Raw genomic sequence first — 24036 nt, 5'->3', positions numbered from 1 at the left:
GCAACATACTGATGGGCTGATTACTGGATACCAGCAATAGCTCCAAGGTTGGACCACTTTTTATAGATAACTTTAAGAGAGTCCAGGTAGTTCCCTCTCAGCAAGAGGGCATGCACTTGCATATCATTTCTTCCCCAAGTGATAATTTGAGGGCAGAGGTAGGTGACAAAGAGCAAGTAACTCGAAAACCTGCACACTCGATTTCTCCCTCCCCACCAGAACCTCCCCCAACACTGGTTGATAAACAGCACTGGGAACAATGGGTAACTGAGTCACCATAACTTTCAGCCTTGGTAATGAAGGCCTAGTGGTTCTATGAATAGAGAGAGAAGAGGCCAATGTGAGAGAATTAGCTTTGCCCAAAGTGCTCAGGGAAAATCTATGGAGAAGCAGAATTTCATTGGGGGGTTAGGTGGGTGAGTAGAGATAAGAGAAGACTTCAAATTGGAGGTGGTACCTGAAACAGGCCTTGAAGGAAGAAAAGGATCATTACAGGTTGTAGGCACAGAGCAAGTGAAGAGAATAGCAGCACTGGGAAACAGCTAGTAGTCAAGTTTGACTGGAGTGAAGGGTGATGTTAAATAACAGAAAAAGATTTAAATAACAGTTCAAGACAATTACAGAAAAGAAGTCCCCAAGCAGATGGAGTGGTTGGATAATGTTTTGACTTTCCCATTTAATTAAAATAGTTAATTACTAGAATAATGAGATGTGAAAACCAATTATTCCCCCACCCCAAACCCAGCAGTTACTTAACTGTTGTCAATCCCTGACCTGTAAACTGGGGGGATAAAAAACCAGTTGAAATTCTACTTGAATATTAGCAAAATTGAATTAGGAAAATTTTCTGAACTTTCGGAGCCCTCCTAAACAATCTCTTTGCCCACTCTTGCCACCAACATCCCATCTACTGTGCCACTTTGCCCCTGAAATTAATCAGTTTGGCATTTAAAACCCTCCTTAGTCTGTCAAAGTCTACCTTTCTCATGTTCTTCTCATGTTCTTTTCCATTTCTTTTCCATCATGTATCCTTTATTCCAATCCAAATGGTCTAATGGCTGTTCTCAAGCATAGTCATTCTTATTCTGATGCCTGTGCTTGGAACATATTCTCTCCTTCCCTCTGCTTTTTAGAAACTGGATTCTTTCAAGGTTCACTTCAGGTGTCTTCCCATTATGGAAAATCATTCCTAGACCCCACTAAATCTCTGTGTGTTCTCTTTCCTTAAATTATCTTATATTTACTGAACTGAGTTCTGTTGTCTTTTATGCTCCAGTAGAACCTTGAAGGAAGGAAGTGCAATATATATATATATATAATATCCTATAGGTCATACTGAAAGCACCCAGTCTAACCCTGGTCAAAATGAAGACTAAGGAGCTGAGTAAGACACTTCCTTGCTCACCCAGGTAGTAACACTGAGTTACACTCACTGACTAGTCATGCTTCAAAATTCCTAATCCATTTCACAATCTCAAAGAGGGAAGACAACTCTGATTCTCTCCCAGTGGGCAATGTGATTCATTATCTAAAGAGTGGGCTTGTGAATATAGGCAATGAGAATATGCTCTTCAACTTCAACTCTCCCTGAATTAGCACCTCTACCCTGATCTTGGTACACATTTTAGTGCCCCATTATGTGACCTTGGCATGATGTAGTCAGTTTCCTACAGAAGTCAAGAGTTACACTTAGATGTTTAATACAGAATCTTATTTTTGGTAAATGAATGAAAAAGATGTATCACTGTATATCAGAAAAGCTATATGTAACAATAATAGATCAGCAAGGTGGTACATTAGAATGAATGCCAGGCCTGGAGTCAGGAAGACTCATCTTCCTGAGTTCAAATTTGTTCTAAGATACTTACTAGCTGCATGACCCTAAGCAAATCAATCAACCCTGTTTGCCTCAATTCCTCATCTGTAAAATGAGCTGGAGAAAGAAATGACATGCTAGTCTAGCATTTTTGCCCAGAAAACCTCAAATTGGGTCCCAAAGAGAAGGACATGACTGAACAACATATGTAATGATATTTGTACAAACTGCAACATTTGAATGGCCTTCACACAATTTAGAGACAGAACTTTATCTGTTGAGTTCCTATAAATTTCCTGGAAACAGACAAAAGAATTTCAAAAATACAACCCAGTTTTGAGCTTCTTTTGAACTCATATTTCTAGTAGTATTAGCCTAGTTGGAGAATCAGGAAATATGGAGGCTGGGAATCAGCACTTCCTCCTCAGCAGGGGCAGAGGCTCTCAATCAACTGTGATCTGACCCAGTTATTCGCTCCTTTCCTCATAACACTGTTTCCTATTCATATGCATTGTATATACCATCATATATCTATGTATTGCAGATTATCACAATAGATCTTAAAATCAAGGAAATCAAGGATTTTTTCACTTGAGATTTTGTATTCCCAGAGCTTATCAAAGTACCAGCATATAGTAAGCAAAGCTAGGATAAATAATAAACATTTAATAAGCAATTACTATGTACCAACACTGCAAAGTTCTGGGGATGTGAACCCAAGCAGAATGAAAGGCAGTCCCTGACCTCAAAGACCTTGCATTTCTATAATGGAAAACAACAAACAAAAGGGAGAGGAAAAGGGTGATGGGGAGAGAGGAGGATTCTCAGGGGCATATTGACATAGTCCAGAAAATCAGAAGTAAATGTGGGAGAGGAATGAAGCTTGGCCAGATCCAAGCTCTCCTCACAACAGAGGCTCCTGGAGGAAAATAATGGGTGAGCATGGTAGGGAAGTTCAAGAGTGAGAAGGCTGCAGGGGAGGGCCTATAGGGATGGATCCAGGATTTTAAAAAGTCCTTGCCACATAGCATGTACTTAATAAATGCTCTATCATCGTTTAAAATAATATTCAAAACTGGGGTTTTACTTTGGAAACTTTGTGCCATAGCTGAGAGATCTATGCTGTTGGTCTTTTAGGCTACGTGATGGACATTTCTGCAAGACATATACCTCTGAGTTATGCACATGGGGGAAATATGAAAAAAGACTCGTTAGTGTCTGCCATTTTACCTTATTAAAACATAAGTTCCTTAAGGATCGGGACTGTCTTTGTTTATATATTTATAATGTAGGACCTCTTGTTTAGTCATTTTCAGTCATGTCCGAGTCTTTGTGACACCATTAGAGGTTTTCTTGGCAAAGATAATATAGTGGTTTGTCATTTCCTTCTCTCGCTCATTTTACACATGAGGAAAATGAGTCAAACAGGGTTAAGTGATGTGCCCAGGGTCACATAGCTAGTGAGTGTCTGAGAGCAGATTTGAACTTATGAAGATGAGTCTTCCTGACTCCAGGTCTGATCTGCTTCACCAAGCATGCTACTGAAAGTGAAATATAACTTAAAAATACTTCTTCACCCATTCATTCATTATATTTATACATATTGCTCTCCCCATTATATGTTTTTGAGGGCAGAGACTGTTGACTATTGAATGTATTTGTATCCCAAAACTTAAAAGGCACTGTGCTTGCAACATAGTAAGTGATTATTAAACATTGTTTTTTATTAATTCATAAATTCACTCATTGACTCAGCTTCTGAGTTCCATGGAAATTTTTATATTCTGAAACTCAGATTCTTTAAGCTCAATTGTTAAAATATCCATTTTCCATATCTCTTTCTCAGGGTTTGGAATCTTGATAATTTCAGATTTCATTTTTTTATTATTATACCTGCAGTCATCTCATCTCTAATCTCAGGGAATTTAAGACTGACCTCCTTCATTAATAACTCAGCACTTTATGAGACAATGACTTGGCATACTGTCCCTCATCTTTTTGAAGGCAACAGCCCATGCTCCCCTGTTGGGACTGGACCTGGGTGAGTCTACACAATAGGATCATGCAGATAATATCTTCTTATTTAACCCCTGGCTAGTAGAAGCAGTTGTTGTAGCCTGACATAAAGGAGAGTCACTGTGAACTCAAATATATTACCCCTCTTGATACCAAGGAGACATTTGACAAGTTATAAAAAGTTGTTTGTTTATAAAACAAATTAATGGAGTGGAAAATGATTTTTTTAAGTTTTCATTGTCTTGAATAACAAACCTCATAAATATTACACTATGCACAGAGTGAGATTGAAAATGAAACAATTTCATTTAACCCAATAAACATTTGGTTAATACAGACTCTTGTGGAAGACATGGTTTTAAACACTGGAATACAGAAAGCAAAAAAGAAACAGCCCCTGCCTTGGGGAGCTTAAAGTTCAAAGGGGGAAGATAACACAGAACAGGAAAGTCAAAGCAGATGAAAGGTTGATGTTGCCCTTGCATCCCCCACTGCCCTCACTGGACCATGCTGCCTCCCAATGGATCACATGGGCTACAGTGAAGGTGGGGCATTGAAAACTTAACAACATTTCTCACAACAACAGAAACAGCAGCAACAACAAGGTACTAACCACAACCATCACCAACAAAACTACCAGCAATAGTAACCCAACAGTAAATTAAATATTTCTTCTAATTTTGTACATCAATCAAGGAGAGATCCACCCCAGAGCAGATGTGATCATTACCTGGATCTCAGTGGTCTCAATGCAGCATTTCAATGGAGAAAGTTGTTTGCTCAGTGTTGGCTTTTACTTTTTCTTGTTGTCTTTTTTTTTAACCCACCCTTATCCCATAAGTCTCTAAGAAGCTTTGATTCATTAGGGTGGGGATTTATAATTTTTGAAGTTTTATGCTGCTATCACTAAATTCCTACTTCCAGTTAATTTTGAAATTGCCTTTGACATTTACATGCATATTCTAAATAGTGAAATAGATGTGTATTGACCTCAATGTTACAATGGAAAAATGGGGTTCAACAAATAACTAACTCTCATACTTATTTTCCATTATCTTACTTGTTTATATTCCATATTGCAGTAAAAAAAAAGTTCCCTATTTACTATCTTTTTTCCCTGCACCCAAAATGGCATGACATCTCTCAACTCTGTTTATCTATAAGCTATACACTCTGCTTAGAATAAATTTGCTTCTGCTTCTTGGAATACTCAGCTTCCTACAAAGCACATTTCTGGTGACATTTTTTAAGAAAGTTTTTTTTAAATAAATCTAAGGCTTTCTGTCTCTTAAAATTTTCTTATATTTACTTTTGGAGCCTCTTCAGGTTTTCTTCCCCAACTCTCACTCAAAGTAGCAGGCCAGTTTTCCAAAAGCATCTAATGGCTTCTTCCCTCAGGGTTCTAGGGGTAACCTCAAGATGCTAAGATTCCTATTACTGGCCATGAACCTCCTCAGAGTGGTCCATATTAATTATCAGAAAGTGAAGTTGTCTTTAAAAAGATAATTTACTAAGCAGGTAATGACAGGATGACAGTAACAGGAACATCCATCCAGTCCAAAACTTTCTCCTGGCACTCACAAGGTGTCTGAGAAGGATGGGCTCAAACACAGAGCCCGCTTATGGCCAGAAGTAAGTAATACCTTCCTCTTCCTGGCAGCCCTTTTTGGATGTTTGTGGAGTCCTTCCAAGTTTTCCTTCTGTATAACTTTCTCCTAGGCTCCTAGTATGGGTACCCAGAGATTCCTTGGTATGCCCACTTAATTGTCCTGCATCACTCTGTCCCTGTTCAGAGCCTGCCATTCCTTTCTACTCTTCAGGTACCCTGACGTGAGCTGTGGACAATAACGGGCTAGTGGGAACATCAAATCTTCTGAAATCTTGAACTTCATAAGGGAATTGCCTGCTCATGGAAGAGGAGGAGGGAATTTGATCCTGCACCACTCCCCCACTGGCATTTCCTCTCAGGAATCCTTTCATGGCTGGCTGTGATGATCATTCAACTGAAACTTACTAGAATGCTGGTTGTAACCTGGATGGCTGTGGCATAGAAAGGCCTAGGGGTGTGTTTGATACTTTCTGTCACCAAATATCGCCCAGTGAATTCCTGTGCCTTCATTCCATAACTCAAAGGCTCCATCCAGGCTTCTTTCCAGTTGACATATTTATTCATACCCAATTTACATTGGATTGTCTAATTCATGAAAGACATCTGGACATTCTGTGATTAATTGGAGTTACCCTAATTCTACGGTTACCTGTTTTCTCTTATTCTCCAATAAGATGTCAGTTCCTTAAAGGTAAAGACAGTTTTTGGTCTTTCGTTATACTCTTCCTAGCAAATTATCTTGTAGATTCTAGGCTTTTAATAAACACTTGTTCAGTCTTGTGGTGATAGATTGAATGGAATCCTATTTTCTATTCTCTTCTGGTTTAGGAATACTTTCTTGTTTTGTTTTCAACTTCTTTGTTTCACTTTTTGGGTTTCTGAAAACTTGCAAAAGTCATCTGAGAGACAAAAAGATACCATCATTGACAGCCACACTCATTGGCAAAATTCTCCCTCTGCCAAGGGAAGAAGCCAGTGATTGGACCCTACAGCTTTTACTTTCTACTTAAGGACAAGGGTTAACACAGTAGGAGGAAAATAGCCACTGCACTGGAGGCCCTGCTTTCAAGGTCCTTCTCGCCCTTTGTCTCTGTTGTCTCCCATTCATTTTTCGTTGCAAATATTATGTCTAGGATTCAAAAATAAAAACTCAGTATCTTCTTCCCCTGTCATTTTTTCCATTGTTATGTATTATTTTTTCCTGTCACTAAGTGAAATCTACCTCAAGAAGCAAGTTTTCTTCATGAATATCTCCCGGTGAGAATAATTTGGTAGAAGAACATTGTCGGAGCCAAGCAATTACTAATCCTTCAGAGATAAGCTCTGCTTGAGGTAGATTTCTCCCAGGAAGCCAACTTCCCCGCAGAATCACTTGGAGGGCCCATCAGACTGGTGATGACCCGCTTTGGGAAGCTGAGTGTAGGGGGGTTTGAAACTTCTTTGCTCACCCTGTTTGCTGACTGGGATTTTGCACTCAGGTGGTGATGAAGTGAGGAGAGTATCATTAGGGGAAGGGAGGAAGGGCTGTTGTTTAACCTGCACAGATCATTGCTTTTATTTTCTCAGTTGAGGAAGCAAAGTTTTCTGTTGAACAACAGGTGCCTTCCCACCTGGGCAAATCTGCATAGTATCTTAGCAAATAAACACCTGCCTAGCTCACTCCAGATGTTTTTGCTAACTTGTAGTTTCCAGAAGACTGGGTAAAGTGTAATGAGAGACAATATGCACCTGTTAGAGCTTGTAAATAATGTCTTATCAGAAAGTCTCCTACCAGAGCTGGTGAAGGGCTCACAGCAAACAAAGCATTTGTTAAAATTCAAAGAATCATATGTTTATTAAGTATGACCAAGCTGTCAGTTATGTAGGAAGGTACTTACAGGTATGAAGTACATTCATGTCAAGGTCCCTCGACTCTAGAGACGTAGATTTTTAGACAAACTCTCATAGCTGTGTGCCGGCGAAAACTAGCACATGCGTAGGCTGTAGAACATTGTGATGTGGCTTAACAGAACCTGCCGAGATCAGTCATTGTGTGTTCACCCTGCTCCCCTCCCCCTCCTCCAACTCCTTGTTCATTATGGTACAATTAGAGTTACATTTCCTGAGTTTTATTCCTTGGTCCTTATTAGACACCTCAAAATACACTCTCAGAGGCTGTTAGTATTGAAATGAGAGAGCACAGCACCTGGAGTCAAGAATATCTGAGTCCAAATTCAGCCTCAGACACTTAATACCTCTTAGATTCTGGCAAGTCACTGAACCTGTTTCCTTAATTTTAAAATAGGGATAATAATAGCAAGGGCCTCTTAGCCTTTTTGTGAAGATTAAATGAGATGATATTTATAAGAACTTCTTACCACAGTGGTTGGTGTTATTACATTTGAAAATTAAGGTAAGTTGAGAGACAATGGTCAGAGAATCATCGATTTATTATGTAGATAAAATAGCATGAACCAATACATTAGGTCAGAGGGCTCTCTCAATGATCAAAGCACCTGAGTCACAGGTGTAGGGAACCGACAGCCTTGAGGCCAAATGTGATCTTCTAGGTCCTCAGGTGTGGCCTTCTGACTGAGTTTATGGTTTACTGAACAAATCCTTTTATTAAGAGTATTTGTTCTGTGATGTTTGGGTTTAGTCAAAGGGTAGCACTTGAGCACCTAGAGGTCCACATGTGGCCTTGAAGTCCCAGGTCCCCAGTCCTGCCTGAGATAAGGCTTAATACAGTTTGGGATAGTAAGTAGGTAGGGAAGACAATGCAGTTGGTTACAGGGTAGCCAGCACAGTAGGTTGGGAACAACATGATTGGTTGTTTAATTAAAGAAAGTGAGTTAGCACCAATGTAGGGCTAGTGAGGAACACTGTTGTCAATTAAGGAATGTTCATTGTTTTATGTGACCCACTGTATCAGCAATGCCATATTCACAATGCCTATAGAGATTACAAATATGCTGATATAATTATCCATTACAAAATACGTCATGTTTGCCATATGAGGAAATAAACTAGAAAATTTATTAAGATACCAAAAGACTGAGTCCCAAAACCAGAAAGTGAAAGCCATCAGAGTAGTTATGACATTGGCACAGGTAGATAAAGTAGAAAGCACCCACATTTTCAAGCCTTTAAAACAGAACAGGCTACCTCAGGCAAAGGTCCTCCTCTCCCCACGCACAGCAACCACCCAGCGTCCTGGAAGCGCGCTCCCAGCAGCTCCGGCCCCTGGCAGTCCTCAGCAGGAGTCCTTAGCAGAAAGTCCTTAGCAGTCCTAACTCAAAAAGGGCTTCGCGCTGCCACTGCCTCTGCTGCTGCCGCCGTCACCACCCCCGCCAGCCAACGCAGGAACGCTAGCTTGGCTTCTGCTTCCTCTTGCTCCACCCCTTCCTGCTACATCAGCAAGTCCAACGGGGCATGGAAGATCTTTAAATCCCATGACCCTTACACCCACCCACTTTTTACCTGTGTGTTTGTGTATATATATACATATATAAAATAGATACACATGTCTATGTTGTATGCATGTGAATGCATGTGAATATTTGTGTACATTCCTGTCATTAAGTGAATTCTACCTCAAAATCCTACACATGGGCATATTTTGTTTGTACATATATAAACAAATCTAGAAACCTTCCAGAAGGACTTGAACTAAGGTCTTTCAGGATCTAAGGCCAGCTCTGTCTCATTGTGAGAGAAAGTATGGAGTAATGGGCAAAGAGTTCAGCTTGGAGCTAGGAAATCTTAGGTTTGAGTCTTCCCCTAAAGCACACTGTCTTTGTAACCTTGAGCAAGGTTCTTCTCTCAATGACTCAGCAACAAGAGAAATCAGAATTGTAGCTAGGGTGTTAAAGCATCTTACTGATATGTTTAAATAGTTCAGCAAAACCACGTGATAGAACAAGGAGACCTACTAGTATTTGCAAAAGTCAATGTCCACAAATCCCCACCTCTCCAGTGAAACGCAAGAAGCGTTTTGTTTTGTTTTTTTTCTCTGCAGTTGTCCTGGGTCAAGATTTATCATTCTAATTATAAAGCCTTTAGTTTAATTTTAAAATAATACTTCATTTTGTTAATCAATAAAAAATAAACATTTATTTTACATTATTGTCATGCTTCACACACCCCTATGGTTCTGTTTCCTTGTAAAAAGGATGCTTTATGTGGCATATGTGGCGTAAATGAGAACACTGGACTTTATATCAAGAATAATGAGTTCAAATCTAGCCTCACGATTAGTAGCTGTGTAACCCAGCATAAGTTACTTTGTGTCTGTCTGTCTTATGTTCCTCAAATACAAAATAGACATACAATGGTATCTGCTTCACAGGGTTGTTTTAAGAATCAAATTGACAACAATAATAAAGCCCTTGGCACAATACCTGGTTCACAGTAGATACTTAATAAGGGCTTGTTTGCTTTCCTCTCTTCCTTCCTTCACTCTGAATCAGTTCATATAAGTCTTCCCAGGTTTCCCTGAAGTTTTCTTATTTATTTCTTTTTAAATATTTATTTTGTTTTATTTTATTTCTAACTGTCTCTCTTTTCCGTACACCACACTACAAAATTTCTCTCTCTCTCTCTCTCTCTCTGTCTTTCTCTCTCTCTGTCTCTCTCTCACACACACACTACATACATGTATATTTGTATGTATACATGTGTATATATTTGCAAGTGTGTGTGTATTTATATATAAATACACACAAACACACACACACACACACATATATATATAGATATAGATACAAATATATATGTAAAGCCATACTATGCAAACTTTTATTTATCACTTTTTCTCTGGAGGTCAATAGCAGCTTCTTTCACAGATCTTTGTAACTGAACTGAGTATTCATATTATTCAGAATAACTTAGTTGTTCTTCAAATAATATTGCTATTCCTGTATAAAATGTACTTTAGCTTCTGCTTATTTTATTCCTCATTATTTCATGCAAGTTTTTCCATGTTTTTTCCCCCTCTAAAATCAATCAGCTAATCATTTCTTTTTTTTTTTAAAGCAATCTGGGTTAAGTAAATGGCTCAAAGTTACACGTCCAGTAATTTCTGGGTGTGGTGCTAAGTATCTGAGCCTGGATTTGATCCCTAGGTCATCCCGACACTGGAGCTGGTGTTCTTTACTTGCTGAGCCACCTGGCCACCCCAAACTAATAATTTCTTACAGAAAAGTCATATTGTATCACAATTATATAAGTCAACTTTTTAGCCATTCCCCAATTTATGGGAATCCCTTCAATGCCCAGTTCTTTGCCCCCACCAAGAGAGCAACTATAAATATTTTAGAACATATAGATTCTTTCCCTTTTTCCCTGATCAACATGGGAAAAAGACCTAATAGTAGTTTTGCTGGGTCAAAGTATATACATGGTTTAATAACTCTTTAGACATAATTCCAAATCGGTTTCTGAAATGATAGAATTGATTCACAGTTCCAGCAAAAGTATATTAGTATCCCATTTTTTCTACATCTCCCTCAAAATTTGTCATCACCCACCCCTTCTATAATTTTAGCTAATCTGATAGGTGTGAGATGATATGTCAAATTTGTATTTCTCTAATCAATAATGATTTAGAGCATTTTTTCATATGACTAAATATAGTTTTGATTTCTTCATCAAAAACCTGCTTGTTCATATCCTTTATAAATTTATCAACTGGAGAATGACTCATATTTTTATAAATTTGACCAAGTTATCTAAACATTTGAGATATAAGACCTTTATCCAAGAAAATGTTTATTTTTTTTTTCTCAATTTTCTGCTTTCCTTCTAATCTTGGTTTAATTGTATAAAAACCTTTTGAATTTAATGTAATCAAAATTACCCATTTTACACCTAAATTTGTTCTCTATTTCTTGCTTATTTCATAAATTATTTTCCTAACCAAAAGTCTAATAGGTAATATGTTCCATGTTCTAATTTTCTTGTGATAGTTCATTTTACATCTCAGTTATGTATACATTTTGACCTTATCTTGGTAAATGGTATAAGTTATTGGACTATGCCCAATTTCTGTCAGACTGATTTCCATTTTTTCATTTTTTTCTTTTTTAAACCAAATAGTGAATTTATAAACATTTGGCAAGCATAACATTACTCTAATCATTTTCATCTGTGGTGTATTAATGTCTACTCTGTTCCATTGATTCACCTTTCATATTCTTTTTTTTTTAATGCAATAGCATTCCTTCCGTTCATGTAGAATCATTCATTAAGCCATTCACCATTTGAAATGGTAATGGGGATTTGAATATCTTCCCTTCCCCTTCTAATGGCAGGCAAACAAGTACTAGTGCCTTTTTTCAATTTGAGCTTTCTACTTGATTATATCAAGCCTTTATTAAAAAACAGAACTTGGGGATCTCACAGTGGGAGGAACATGCTGATGCAACAGGAAGGGGTGGGGCATGGAGGAGCTAATGACCAGGTTAAGAAGCTGAGCACAAGTTGAGAGTGAGTCAGAACTGCTGGAAGCAAGCAGCATGGAGGCTGAGGAGCTGCTGTGAGTAAAAAAGGAGAATTCTTAAGGAAGTCCTGACAGATGAAAGGTTTGGGAAGGTTTAGGAATGTGCATGTTTGCTGTATTGGTTATATGTACCAACTTCAGTAATGAATCTGACTTTCTGGTTTTGGGACTCAGTTTTCTGGTCTTTGAATAAATCCTTTGCTGCTGTCCTCCATATGGAGAGCCTGTTCCATTTTGTTTCATAGCCACAGTCAGCACTGTGTATATCACATTGTTGTTACACCATTGAATGGGCTAAATTTTGTTACTGCTCTTCAAATATATTGGAATAACTCCTTGAAGTTAAGCATAGTGTTTTTTTTTAATGAACACATGAAATAAAGGGGGATGGAAGTGGAATAGTGGAAAAATTATATTAACAAATATTTCTCCAAAGAAGAATTTCAAACTATTAGCAAATATATGAAATAATTCTCCAAATCACTAATAATAACACATAAATTATGTATATATATATGCACACACAGACACACTATATATAATAATAAACTTTTATGTACATATATACACTGATAATATATGTGTGCGCATATAACACATGCATATATACATATGTGTATATATATTTCTCTATCTATACCTATGTCCATAAATATAATATCCAAAAGTTGTTACAGATGACAAGATGGGAGAAATCAGGCATGGAGTGGTCATAGAAAGATAGATGCTGTATTGCACTGTCAATAGACCTGGGAATCATAACAATGATTTTGAAAAGCAGGTCGGAATTATGCAAATAAAATGGCTAAAATGTCCATATACTTTGATGCAGAGATTACGTAAATTGCTTATACCACAAAAAGCCCTTTGAAAAAAATACAATCCTTACATGTCCCAAAATATTTTGTAGCACTTTTTGTGATAAGAAATAATTATAAGTAAAGTATATGCTCATCAGTGGGGAATGGCTAAATAAAACGTAGTAAGTGAATTTAATGGAATATTACTGTACTGTAATAGAAGATATATGTGATGAATACAAGGAAGCATGGAAAGATCTATATGATCCCTTACAGAATGAAATATGAAGAGTCATGAAAATGCCATACACAGTGACTATAGTAATGTCTGTAAAGAACACTCCACAAGAGTAACACAGCAGGGATGGTGCTGTAAGCTCTGCTTACTATTCAGGTTTTTCTCCAGGGTTGAAAGTAGCTTTTGCCTCTCTTAGACCTCTTGGCTCTCAGGTGGGCATGGTGCCATTTCCGCAGTAGTGAAGGGGACTAACAGTGCATCTCAGGGAGCATTAAGAGCTCCTGAAGCTGTCACCTCTTTCCCTGATGGTAAGTAAGGAAGATTTTGCTACCTTCTTTTAGAGTTTAGTTTCTCAGGATCCATGGTCATGATAACATCTAGTTTCCAGGTGTTAGATAAAAACTCCCAGAATAACACCAAGCATTCCAGACAGTAATTCCCAGAATCATAGTGATAGCCAGTCGTACTGAGGCTGCACTATGAGATATGGAGTGATAGAATGTGATATTTACTACACTTGCACAGAATGATGATATTGCTAAAGTTAACTGTGAGCTTAATGTTGGCAAGATGCTTACCTTGTCTGCTGCCCTATAAAGCAAATGGGCACTTATCAGTGAGCGGACTCTCCATAGGGAAAGCCATAGGGAATTCATAGTGGAATCCATGCGGGAACCTATTTGAGATTTGGGTAATCTATATAGAAATTCATGTACCTGCTTGAACTGGTCCCAATGAGACTTGAGGTGCTTTAGGAGAGTGCACAAGCTGTGACTGTCTTAATTGACCCCATTAAGACATAGGGGTAGTTGCCAGTCTCCCCCCAATTCTTACCAGTCCCTGCTAGAAGGATGATTACGGAATGCTATAGGAATTGGTGCTTCCATTATCAGCAAAACATGGACAAGCCTAGACTAGAATAAAATAAGATTATTAACCCTCTGAAGGTGTCTCCCAGTCCAACCAGATCAAGAGTGAACCTGTTGAAGCCTGGAGTCCAAAAACTCCAGTGCCTCCTGTGTATTATCTGTGAAACTCTGCCCCAGCGCAATTGGCACACATGAGGGTACATGGCAAAAATATAGCCCAAGTCTTTTCAGAATATATCTGGACAAATTTATTTAGCCAAATTAGAACCCTGGCATGGCTGTCTCCTGGCAGCTTGTCTTTCCCATGGTGGATCCTTGTGTATGGAAATATTTGCATATTTATTAAGGCTTTTGCTTCTTAAAAAAATACTTATATATAGTAAATATTTCGCAAACATTTTCCCACTAATTTTGAATATATACATATGTTTAACTTTAAATATATTTATACTTAAAGATACATTGATTTGGAAAAAATTCCAAATAATTAGTTTTATTAATAATCTATTGCTTTAGAAATCATGCATTTACAAACATTATTATGAGGAGTCCATTTGCTTTTCCAGACTGCCAAAAAGTTCACAACAAAGAAAATCATTTAAGAACCACTGACACAGAGTTTCTGATTGGTCTTAGAATAAGTTGTGCTAAAGTCTTCTCTCCTTTGACACTGGGCCAGTCACAGCTTCTCAGTGGCCTATGCAAATAAAAATGGACTACAATCTATCAGATTGTATTTATGGAGGAAGTTTCTATAGCTCAAACTTTCTATCAAGAGAAATCACAAGAAAACCCAGGGATTGCCCACCCCATTCCAAATAGATACTTAGGTAGAATAGAACATGATTACTCCATTGGTTTGGAGGACTGTCATTGTGAAATATCCCTTAGCAACAAAAATAAACACTTGCTCTGTAACTTCTTGCTTTCATGTTTTCTGAGGCATGGAAGTACTGATCCATTTGCTCAGCTAGTATTTTTTCAGAAGTAAGACTAGACCAGGGTCTTCATGAGTTTGAGGACAGATTCACTCTGCTTGACTTCCTTTAATAAATACATATATGTTCATATTTATACATGGTGAAGTCTTTCTTTTTTCTTCTTTCTTTCTTTTTCTTTTCGCTCTCTTTCTCTTTCCTTACTTCCTTCCCTCATTAATTTCCTACTATCTTTTAGGATAGACATCTTTAAAAGATTTTTTATATATAAAAATAAAATTGATATAGCTAAAAATGTTAAAGAATCATATCAGGGAGGAGGAGTGAGTTCCTATCCTTGGAATTAGGAGATGGGGCCCAGAGCTGGTTGAGGTCTGCCTACCACTCACCCCCTTTCTTCCATTCTCTCCCCTTATCCCACCCCTCCCATCCTTTAATCCCTTCCTTAATGGAACCAATCTTTGATGGTTCTTGTGTGAATGGTGCTGGTGGTGGTGGTGGTAGTGGTGGTGGTGGTGGTGGTGGTGGCGGTGGTGTGTGTGTGTGTGTGTGTGTGTGTGTGTGTGTGTGTGTGTGTGTGTGTGTGTGTGTAGTATAGTGGAAAGTCCACACAACTGCTCTCTGTATTTGGAAAATATGCAATGTGTAACAACTGTGGACATCTCACCTCCCGATAGGGAGGTGAGGAAAAATAAAATCAGTACAAGCATATGAACTTCAGAGGACAAGTTATTTGTGGCTGGAGACCTTCTCTTTGAGAACTGAGAACATTCTATTACTGCAGATTAGCTCTCTATGGAAATGCATCTAGGCTCAGAACACTAAGAGGCCAAAATGCTTGCAGCAGGAGACATTATCTGTGAGAACATTCCGTTGCCACAGCCTTGCTCTCTGTGGAAACACATTTAGTCTCAGAAGACTCAGAGGACAAGATACTTGCAGCATGATCCCAAGTATCTGAAAACATTTTAATTGCCTCAAATATGGTCTGTGTAAAAGCCAGTTTTTTTAGAGAAAACTTGGGCTTTTCAACTCAGTCACTGTTCGATGAGAAATAAAGGTAAATCTAGGCACAAAAAAAGAATCATATGAGCCTGCAGTATTCTCAGCAATGCCCATGATGAACTTGCCCATTTTTACTCTCTTGGATATAGATTCATGGCGGGGATTCAGTCTCAAAGAATGTGGATAAAACTCAGGAAATATAGAAGCAAAATCAATTCTCTCAGGCATGATAAATTCTTCTTGCCATTTATCTTTCTCCCATAAATGTAGTGCCATTATTGCATTAGATACAGATGGTTTTATTAATTTCACTTGATCCATCTCTCCGGAAAAAAAAAAAATGAATCCCAGCCTCTGAGAGAAACATGCATTAAGTATGCAGCCAAGAAAGTTGATCAGCAATTTTGCAAGCACAGTTTATTTACATCCAGTTGTTACTTACTCAGTAATTTATTAATGTGTTGATTTTTGGTCACTGTATAAAACAGGAAAAGTGACATATGGTCTGACTTTTCAGGTCACAAAATGTGTAAAAGAACAGTTTCATTTCATTATCATTCATTCTGAGTTTAACAACATAGCTTCATGTTTTCTATCTTCTTGGTTTGGTACTTGAACATTTTTAAAGCAATGGCTTTAATGACAATAACACAAACTGCAATTGTATACTATGAACAACCATATGAAATAATTCTACAAAATTTAAGTGAAAAAAGAAGAAAGCATGACAACAACAACAAAAAAAAAAAACTTTTTTCGAACAAAAATGGAAAGACAGGCACACTGAACACTGAGGCAACTGGCAGTGGTACAGTGAATTGGTGCAACCCTTCTGGAAAGCGATTTGGAATTTTGCAAACAAAGGGACTAATTTGTCCACATGTTTTTGGCCAGTGATTCCAGGGCTGGACATTTACCCCAAGGAAGTCATTGAATTAAAAATAAAAGTTGCATAAAAACCAATATATTTACAGCAGCAGTTCCATTTTGTTTCTGTATTATCAAAGAAATGTAAACAAATGAAATTTTCATTGACTGGGAAAGGAATAAACAAATCATGGTAACTTAAGTCTTTTATTCTGATAAATGATGAACATGATATATAGATAGAAAGACATATGTATATGTATACACATATATACATGGTGTATATATCCATATGTGTTTGTGTGTATATATGTATACATGTATATACAGAGAAAAGCATTAAAAACTTGTATGAACTGATGCAATGTAAAGTAAGCAAAGACATGGACACAATACTCACAATTACCATAACAATGTAAATAGAAATAACAGCATCATAATCCAATCTAAATTCAGTAATCTTAAGTTTTCAGTTGTAACCCTTGATTCTAGGGGGGTGGAACACTCTCAGCCTTACTCTGTCACTCACTTCTGTAGAGATAGACTTGGATAGGCTTGGAACATTACCTATAAAACTAGATTTATTGCATGTAGTGATTGATTTTACAGATGGTTTTTTGCACTTTTCTTTAAAATAATAAGTTAAGGGACGATTATTTTGGAGGTGAAAAGGGAAGGACAAAGAGGAAATATAGACCACAAATAGGCAAACTTATAAATCAATAGACTTTGTAAAAAAATGCTTCAAACTTTAATTTCATTTCATTTTAACCCTTTCCATTCCATCCAATCCCACCCTATTTCATTCTATTCCATTCCACTAAACTTCTTCCCATTCCTTCCTATTTCTTCCATCAATAATTACTAGGTACCTATATATGGAATGCTAGAATAAGTGCAGAAAAAAATAGAAAAAATATATAGGAAGGAAAAAAAGTGTTCTTTGAACCCCCCTTCCCTTAAGGAACATATTTAGAAGATATGGGCAGATATACAAATAGCTAACATGAAAATTACTTCATAGTTTGACAAAATCAATGTATTCACCAACTAGTGGTTAGCCAACTGGTGATGAGTTTCTCTCAACTTTAACTAGGCTATTCTCAGGAAGCAGATAAGAGTTTGTTGCCAAGATTGCACCGGCCACAATCCTAGCTTAATAGAATTTACCTGAGTTTGCACTAGGCCTTAATGGACTTGGAAAATACTGGATCCTTTTTTTATATATTACAATATAATAAAAAATAATTTTATGAGGGATAGGGAAAGAGGGCTAAAAACATAACCTAAAGGCATCTAGAGGACAAAGTACGGGGCCTGCAGTTGGGAGAACTGAATTCATATATAACCTTGAATACTTATTGTGTGTCCCAGCAAAATTCACTTCATCTCTGTTTTTCTTAGTTACCTCTACTGTAAAGTGAGAATAATAGTGTCTACCTTGAATATATATCTGTAGTTGTATCTATATTTATCTACATACACACATGCATACATTTTTATGTATATAAAGATATCTGTGCTTGTGTGCACATACACATGTGTACACATACATATATGTGTACACATGCAGCCATGCACACACACACTTAGCACAGTGCCTGGTGCATAGCAGGCTCTATATAACTTCTCTTATCCAAATCATAGTATGGGGAGATCAGATCCCATAATAAGGATCAGGAAAGTCTTCTTGAAGAGAAAGCATGTGCACTGGATCATAAGATTAGTGTCCCAACAGCCCAATAGAGTGCAGTATATTTCAGAAACAAAGAAAACTAATAGAAAAAGCATGGAGAGTAGGAATGGAGAATATTATTTATAAACAAATTGTTCATTTTGCATAAAAAATAGGACATCTAGAATGGTGTCATTATCCAAGACTCCAGTGGTACATTTGGTGCTAGCTTCTAGAGAGGAATGAATGCTAGGTAAAGGAATTTGAAATATGTTTGCAAAGAAGAACCACTGAAATCTTTTGAACAGTTGTGGACCATGAGTAGAACTGAATATTATTAGATATATTATTTTATCTTCAATATAACTGATAGAACATAATATACCATGTAGAAGTTTATTGGAATTAAACAAAGGAGGGTTATGTATCGTAGAATCATTGGATACTGGTGCTTGAATGCCCCTTCTGAATTATCTAACCCAATTACCTCCAAAGATAATGTTTGGCAAGAGGGCATCCATTACCTTGAAAGAACTTATCATATATATTTTTATAATACCAAAAAGATTAATGATTTTTTTTGTTTTTTACTCTTGCATTTCATTATTTAGTCATTAATCATATATTAAGTGTTTTTGATGTCCCAGGCACTGAGATAACTACTAAACATACACAAAATTTAAAAACAAAAGAATAAAACAAAGCAAAACACACACATTCACTTTCCTCAATGAGAATGCATTTTAAGGGGAGATATACCATTGGAATAGCTAGGTACTATTATATATATATATATATAATCTTTTAAATGAAAAATAACGCCAGAGGGAAAATACTGGCAGTGCCAGATGATTGGGGAATTGGGGTAAGAGGAGTGAGGGAGGCAGAGAGGAGGGAAAGAAGACCTCTTGAAGAAACTAATATTTGAACTGAGACCCAGAGACAGTCAAGGAACATAGGAGACCAGGGAAATATTGGAGAAAGGGAGGACAAATCCATTGAATCGGGAAGGAGGAATTGTAAACAAGGAACAGCAAGGAGTCAAGTATAGCTATGTTATAGAGGTTGGCTGCTTTTGTGGCATGGTTCCTGAAGCTGGGATTCCTAAAATGGGTAGGTTAAATCTCTTTAAGCATGCTCAGAAATCTAATCTAAGCTCATTTCCTTTTACATAGTGTTGCTAACGTAGTAGATGGGACAACACTAGAGTAATGTTTAACCTCGAATGTAGCAAATCATATAATCAGTCACCTTATAATATTGTTGTAAAGATGGAGAGATTCAAATTAAATTGTCACCCTTTCAGGACTGGCTAAATGGTGAGAGTCAAAAAGTAGCAGTTTTAATTAATGGTTCAGTGTTGATATGGAAGGCACACTGAAATGGAAGGTATTAGGGATCTCAGCTTGGCCCTTTACTGGTTAACATACTGCAAAGAAGCAGAGAATCACAAGTTCACCAATTATGCAAAGGATAAGAGACTGGGAGCCATAACTAATATACTGGATGACTGAGAAGTAATATTAAGGGTTCTAACAAGCAAGATCATGAAGTGAATCTACTTATACAAAATTGAGAAAATTATTAAGAACAAATATAAAGTCTTACACCTGGGTGCAAAAACAAAGGTTTCTACAAAGATATAGAAGGGGTGTATATGGTTATATAATGATCTACCTGGTAAAGAACTGAGAATTTTTTTGGAATCCAAACTCAATATGAATATGGGCATGACCTGAAATAAAAAAAGAGCTGGTATAATATTGTCCTGCATTAAACGAATCCCAGGTTCCAAAAATAACTAGGTGATAGACCTTCTGTGCTCTGAACTAGACAGAACACATCTATGTTGTGTTTAGTTGTTGGTATCAAAATTTTTAAAAGGCATTAATAAATTGGAGAGTATCCAACAAATGACAACCAGAATGGTTGGACCTTGAGTCTCTATCATATGGCAGTCTTTTGGGGAATGTTTGATGGTTACCCTGGGGAATATAAGGTTCATATGGTCATATTATTTTTCTTATAGTATTTGAAGACCCCTCTAGAGCTGCAAGCACCCCAGCATCCCCGGGATGGCCACCAACACAGGTTCTTAGATCTGCTTTACTAAAGGAAAGCAAATTAAAATAGGTTAACAATCTTGCTTTAATCAAACATATGTCATTTACCTAGTTCAGGGGGAAAATGTCAGCATGCAGAACTTCAGAGAATACAGAGGTTACAAGCAAAAGTTACAAACAGACAGAGAAACAGTTCCATAGACAGGCTTCTAACTGTCTTGACCATCACATCCATACTTAGTCAGTTACCATACAGGGAAGCACCAACATCTGGGTTTTTCAAAGCCCAGAGTCTCATCTGGTCAAATCATACAACACTTCTCAAAGTGAGGCCCAAAGCAAAAATTCACATCAGGGTACATATAGCCTTCTTCTGTCTCAGAGGATGTCGCAACCCTCTTGACCCACTGCTGGAATTAGGGTTAGCATTAGGTAACAAGGTGTGGGCATTCCTGAAAACCAAGTCTTTAGTTATAGGCTCCATGTCACCACATTCAGCCTATTAGGGGCCAGAGTATATTTTCAAACCAAGGAACGTTCTCAGAATTACTTAAGCCTATCAAAGGGCTTAGGGGCAAGGAAGAACTTAAATTCACATTCCCATAACACCGTCTTATAAAAGAAATATAAATTATGTTATCTTTTGTACCCTAGGTAGGGCCAGGAATAATAGGTATGAGTTTCAGAGACCAGTTAAGGGTGGAAATCAGTGAAAAAAGAAACTCACAGAGATAACTTTTCTAACAATTTGAGCCATCCCAGTGCAGATGCTTGGAGAAGTAGTGAATTCCCTGCTCCTTTGATTTCTGCAATTACAGGGTGCAAAACAACTCCCTGGAAATTTTATAGTGGGCACAACTTTCAGGTAGACGTTAGGATAGATGGCTTCTGAAGTCACTTCCAACTCTGAAATGGTGTGATTGTACCATCTCTTTACATCAGTGAAACAATACCTAAACTTAAAAAGGTAAAAACTTGTTGTTGTATTTACTAAATATTTCATTACATTTAAAGGTTTCTTTTAAACAGCATGATTAAAAAGATGCTCTTTTAGGGAGCTCCGCAGGAGTACTGAAATGTTTTCATTTTTAAAATGCAGCTGCAAAACCAGAATTCACAGAAATGTTATTACCCTCCTAATTGTTCTTGAGAGCTAAATATTTTTCCCCCAGAGAGAGGCTTAAAAAAGTACACAACAACAATAGAAAGGAATTTAATTAAGCATGCAATTAATCCTCCATTAAACTGTTACTTTGAAATGTCAACATGGTATGGCAGCCACCCTGATATCTCCAAACCCCATGAGTCAAGCAAAGACTTGTCAGGGAATGGGGAAAGTGTTGAGTGTGTACCCAGTGATAAATAGGGACACCCATTCTTAGTATCAGCCCTCTGAACTTTCAGAAAATTTCCTCAAACATCACTATAACCAGATTATCTTTAGAGTGGGGACTGCAAATGTCCTTATCTATTTCTCTCTATCTCTATCCCCCTGTCTCTGTCTGACTCTCCCATTTTCATAAATTGGAGAGCCTTGGTGTTTCAGAGTTAGAAGGGATGGCAACAGTCCTCAAACTGAACCCAAAACATTCCCAAAAAGTAATCAGTCTTCAATACAACATAACACATCCAAATTTTAGGATTGTAACTGGTACAAGGCAATGATGTATCCCACAAACAAAACCTCTGAGCCAAGAAGTACCAAAAGATGGGATTAAGAGTTGACTTTTTAATCATTAATGCAAAATATAGCTTTCTGATTAGACTGAAAAATTATTTGAAGATTAAAATAATTAAAATGTGTTAATTTTATTTGGATTTCTCAAATATGTAACTTTTATAAGACTTAAAATGTTCAATCATTATGCAATTATTGATTACCACCTGTTCAAACACCATGTTAAGGACTATGTTGTTGTTGGTGATGGTGGTGTTACTACTAGTACTACTATTACTATTACTAGTACTGGTACTACTACTACTACTACTACTGCTGCTATTACCAATTCTTATATCATTTTATGTTGTAGAAGGGGATTTATTTATATAGCATTTCATTTGATCATATAAGATTCATGAGCAAGACAGGTCTCCTAGAAAAGGTGGTATCTAGCCTGAGTTTCTGAAGCATTTAGTTTAGTTTTGTTTGTTTTTGTAACTCTTTTGTTTACATTCAACTGAACCTGTGATTTCTTTCACATGAAGTGGCAGGTAGGATGATTTCCAGTGAGGAAACACCCTTTGATCAATTTAGAACCATTCTACCTGACGTAGAGCTTATAGTCCTGGAAAGTTACTTGAAGAAGTGAACAAGTGTTGTGTTTATTTAATTTTAAATCATAAATGATGTCCAGATCTCTTTTTTCCACCTTTTGCTTTGTGTCTAAACCAGCTACAAAGATCAATGTTATTGGAGTATAACATAGCCCTAAGGCCTGCTGGGTCCCCTCATCCTGGTTTAACTTTCCTGCTGATAGTGTTTTACTAGGGTGTTCCTGCTGTGCATACTACAGCTCCTTGGAGTCGCAGGTGAGAGTTGGGTGAAGGTGGACAGCAAAGGTGTATAAGTACCCTTAAAAGGGCTGAGAAAGCTGTCACCCCAGAGATGTTTGTCCTACATGAACACCTCAATGATAATACAATGAAATTAGAAGGTAGTAACAAATAACAAGGAACTTTTAAAAGTAATATCTTAAATGGCATATGGGTTTAGAGAGGTAATCCAAGAAGCAAAATCAAAATAAGGACTTAATTAAAATACAATGAAAGTAGAGCATGGAAAACTTAGAGAAAATGGTTGAACAGTAGATTAAGGAGAACATATTAATTTTAATGTGGTTCTCAGTGAAGAAGAGAAAGAGAAATATGATTTTCAACTAAAATCCTAATCAAATATTCTATCTATTATATTTTATAAATGATTTTCAATCACCAACTATGGGTCAGGCTAGTATCTAAAGAAATACATTTGCAAAGAAATTTTATATTTTGCAGGAACATTCATTTTACTAGGAAATAAATATTTGGCAGCAAGAAATATCACCAGAATGCTATCCAATCAGCAATACAATGTTTTGTCTATCTGTTTGTTTGTTTTAGTAACTCCCCAAGTTTGCCAACCAAGGTGGGGAAAGGTTATAATCTCTTTTGGTGGAGGGAATTCCCACCATGGTGACCTCAGAGCTGCTTGGAAGCAAAGAAATTGAAATAATAAATTAAGTTTCTATCCCCAGGCCTTAGATATGAAAATGGAGTAATCAGTCTGGAGACTTAAGGGGGGAAAGGCAATAATACAACTATGCATGGAAAGAAATGACATGGGAGAAAAAAATGGAACAAATAAATTAAGCCCATTAGTTCTTAAAAAACAATTAACAACACTGATAAAACATTAATCTGATAAATCAGAAGAGAGAAAAACAACTTTAATAAATTTAAAAATGGAAAAGAAAACAGTATAAAAATATTTGTTTTTAATTGGAAGGGAATATTTGTTTGTGAAGTAAAATATTTCAAAACAAAATTGAAACTGATGACTAGCAGAAAAAATGAATAACTTAATTAATGAATGATTAAAGAAATGGATGTATGAATAGATGGACAGACAGACAGACAGATAGATAGATAGATAGATAGATAGATAGATAGATAGATAGATAGAT

General features: G+C 37.0%; 1 long non-coding RNA gene across 2 annotated transcripts in view; it reads left to right on the top strand.

Moving 5' to 3' along the window:
- LOC138145406 (uncharacterized) overlaps positions 1-24036 on the top strand; it is a 129864-nt gene that overhangs the window by 94570 nt on the left and 11258 nt on the right. The window contains exon 7 of one of the 2 annotated variants that reach the window (XR_011164227.1): positions 5653-6512. The exons of the other annotated variant lie outside the window; for it this stretch is intronic. This is a non-coding gene — a long non-coding RNA (uncharacterized lncRNA). Of the gene's footprint in view, positions 1-5652; positions 6513-24036 lie in introns of those variants that run through there. 2 annotated transcript variants of the gene reach the window in all.

Source organism: Petaurus breviceps, unplaced genomic scaffold, assembly GCF_028583685.1.
Source record: "Petaurus breviceps papuanus isolate PSGF00001 unplaced genomic scaffold, PetGlider_PUasm1.0 139, whole genome shotgun sequence".
Lineage (NCBI taxonomy): Eukaryota > Metazoa > Chordata > Mammalia > Diprotodontia > Petauridae > Petaurus > Petaurus breviceps.
Note: the sequence above shows the minus strand (reverse complement) of the source record. Positions and strands in the feature narration are given on the sequence as shown.